We start from the raw sequence: 3,713 nt of genomic DNA on the forward strand, positions 1-3,713 counted from the left end.
GAGACCACCAACGATTGGACTGAAAAAAAGTGCAATATTAGCATGATCTCCAGTTTTTTTTAATATAGGGTACGGCTCGGGACGTACTAGCACTCGTGAATTAAAATGCGGCAATCCCTCTCGCGATACAATTTGAACGAGAACATATCTATAATTAGGATGTAAATACTCAATGGCGCCTGCCCACGCGCAACACTGGGCCAATATCGTTGCCTCTTCAGGATTTTGATCATACCGCTCTCGTCCTTCCATACGCTAGCCGTCCCGGTTGGCTCGGGTCGTGGTCTAACGGCTTCGGTGAGGCGGTGGTCCCGCGTTCGCAACCCGACCAACAAGAATTTTTCACCAAATCGAAACATTCAGTGGAGCTTTATATCTTTCCTTCCCATCTGTGTGGTGCACTTGGGTGGAAACGAATGAGTTATTTCTCCCATGTTACAAATGCTTAGGGGATTCCACTAAGGATATAATCAAGATAATATTCTGTTCTTCGGGAAACTTTGTTTTACGATTTTTGGAACATAGGGAGCATTAGCTTAGAATAAGGACTCCACAACGTCGACAAACGTTTTTTGGTGGTGAAATCGCAACCACAATTTGCATATGAATTAAGGTAAAGACAGTTCGAGGGAGTTCAAAACGTGTTATGCCTCGTATTTGACCTCTAAGGCCGTCATAACGAGCGTGTGTGAACGCTGGAATCGTTCTAAAAGTCCGGTGTTTGACTGCCTTGAAAGAGTAGGCCGTTACTGTAATATAATCGAACAGCAACTCGTCGTATTCTTTTCTTGCAATTACAAAGACAAAAGAGTAAAGTGGAGTTTTAAGCCTGTTTTTAAGTCATGATTTGCAGGTGGGCTTTTCGCGGGACAAACGAGGACAAGAGAGGGACACACGCCGAGCGCTAAGTTGCAACTGAAAGAATCGGAAGCAGAATTACGAGCTCGAGGAACTCCATGCACATGCCCAGCTATCCACTGATTAAGTTGAGGGGTATAGATAAAGGCAAGCTGGACCAAGATAATCAGGTGCTAAACGACGACAAAAATGGCGCGAAAAGAAACCGGAAGCACCTCTTCCACCTTCAAGCAGCAATACCCGAAAAGCTACTCAGCATTTTGAAACATAGATTCCTTTCGCACCAGAACAACCGACGTTTCACTTACACACTTATCGCTTCCTAACCTAAGAATGAATGACGCCTCAAGAACCTCCATTGCTAGTGGAACTTTAGGACGGTTAAGAACTTTTCTTTTTCCAAAAAGTGGATTACATTTGAAGCTCAGACAATACTTAGGCAGGTTGTTAGAATGGGTTTTTAAAATAGTCGCCTGTTTCCATAACCGTTCATTGAGGCAGCGATCGGTCTGCCCTGTATAGACGCGGCCACAGCTCAGAGGAACTTCGTAAAAACACCAACTTTGCACGCAACGAGCTTAGTTTTTATGGCCAGGCCTCGCCAGTGCGCAAAGGCATGACAGTTTTTGAGGTGCCATGAAAACAACATCCACACCAAAGTTTAAAAAAAAAAAGCCGACTTGACTGTCGCAAAAGGCATGCTTAAGCAGCTACGTAAGCGAGAAAAGAGAACTTGCTTTCAGCAGTGTCATGGAAGCAAGGCCGAAAAAATATATGTGGTGGTGCCTAACGTTTACCGCGTATCGCAAAACCTTAAAAGGATAGCAGGCAAGTTTGGTGTGGACGTCGTTTTCACGGCACCTCAAAAAGTGTCAAGCCTTTGCGCACTGGCGAGCCGTAGCCATAAGAAAGTCGCTTGCAGCATCAAGCATAACTAAGTTCGCTGCGTACAAAGTTGGTGTGGTATACGAAGTCGCTTGCCGCTAATTTCTTTCTCTGAACTGCGCACCCTAAACATATACACCATGCTTTTTAAGTCTTTGGTTTCATTGCTCGCAGATACAGCGAAATGTATGGGGAAAAAATTTCAAATGGATGTCTGCACAATTATTGTCACGTATAATTGAAGTGGGCGCAAAACTTGGACAAGGACCAAAAAGCAACACATACGGCGACTGACAAGCGCTTGCCAACTTGCCATCTTGCCCTTGAATTGTCACGTAAAACAGGCTTTCATTTTTTCGCGATCTATTTTCAATTGATCGATTAATAAGCAATTTAACAGGCGAAATACATACGTTAGGTAATGGGCAAACGTGCCTCCAATTTTTATTACCTTTTACAAAGAAGTGCTGTGGTGTACTTTCAAAGTCTTGCTTCCACAAATGTTGGCATCACTCCTTAGTGTTCCAAATCTCCGAGCGCTCTTTCCTGGTCCCCGAGTGAGGTTGTTTTCAGCAACTACCGTGCTGAATGTCATTATCGACTGTAGGTCTTCAAGATCATGCGACTGAAAAGGAAAATTTCAGTGAATTCAGCTGTTTAACGTTTTTCTTGGCGAGGATTCATCCGATGAAGTAACGTGTGAGAATTGCATAGAGTGGAACTGGTTCAGGTGTTTATTGGGGTTTAACGTCCCAAAGCGACTCAGGCTATGAGGGACACCGTAGTGAAGGGCTCCGGAAATTTCGACCACCTGGGGTTCTTTAATGTGCGCATACATTGCGCAGTGCACGGGCCTCTCGAATTTCGCCTCCATCGAAATGCGACCGCCATAGCCGGGATCGAACCAGGGTCTTTCGGGTCAGCAGCCGAGCACCATAACCACTGAGCCAGCGCGGCGGCGCATCCAGTGGAATTGCCAGGAAGAATCGTTTGCATCGCTGCCCAATAAAGGTGCAAAAAGTGGTGAAGAAAGGATGAGGAGAAAGCTGTCACGAGAGGATTTTTGAAAATGGTAACCTTATGCTTGTTTCTTGCAGGTATTGTTACTGCCAAGTTCGGTACATCCGTCATCGAAATAGGTGAAACTTGTACAATTCGAAGACAGAGTAAGGCGCCAAAATATAGCGTCGACCGTGAAATACCCAAAGTCACCTTCGAATAGCTGATTTTTTTAGGGGCGTAGACAAAGCTAGATGTTGTTTTTCTTTGTACCCAATGCGCACAAAGGAAAAGAAAGTCACCGCATCGAGTCACCTCTAATATCAATTCAATTCATTTTTACAACATTTGCCTTGGACACGTCTGAACTGGCAATACCAATATCAACGGGCGAAATCGAAAGCGCGCGACCAGAAAGAGGGCTACTCACACCTACGAGTGTGCGTCACACAGCGGTGCAGATATCAACAGGTCGTTTTGCAGCGTCCCACTGCGGGAGGCTGGTGGGCAGAGAGCATGTGACAGGCGCGCCCGTGTGTGGCGCGCAGAGAATAGATCACGTGACCTTGGTTTCGGCCACGTGCGGCCTAGGAATTGCGCTGCTTTGTCGACCAGAATGGAAGTTCATAAATTCCAAAGAACTCTCTCTCTCTCTTCCTTTATATATATATATATATATATATATATATATATATATATATATATATATATATATATATATATATATATATATATATATATATATATTCGTTGCAGTTGGCTACGAGTCTCTCAAAATGTAAGGAGCCTAGAAGTTAGTTAAAAGTTCACTTTTTGGTACTAGCTAACCAGACTGATGGTGAGCGCGTCATCGCACTATTCTGTAGGAATGCAGCACTGACAATCTTTTCCGGAAAAAATCTGTTTAAAACTCAAAAACCCTTCTTTTTAAGTTGCTCACGGTTTTGGGTAAAACGCCCCGCAAATCTTGT

The sequence above is a fragment of the Amblyomma americanum genome, chromosome 8 (assembly GCF_052857255.1).
Source record: "Amblyomma americanum isolate KBUSLIRL-KWMA chromosome 8, ASM5285725v1, whole genome shotgun sequence".
Classification (NCBI taxonomy): domain Eukaryota; kingdom Metazoa; phylum Arthropoda; class Arachnida; order Ixodida; family Ixodidae; genus Amblyomma; species Amblyomma americanum.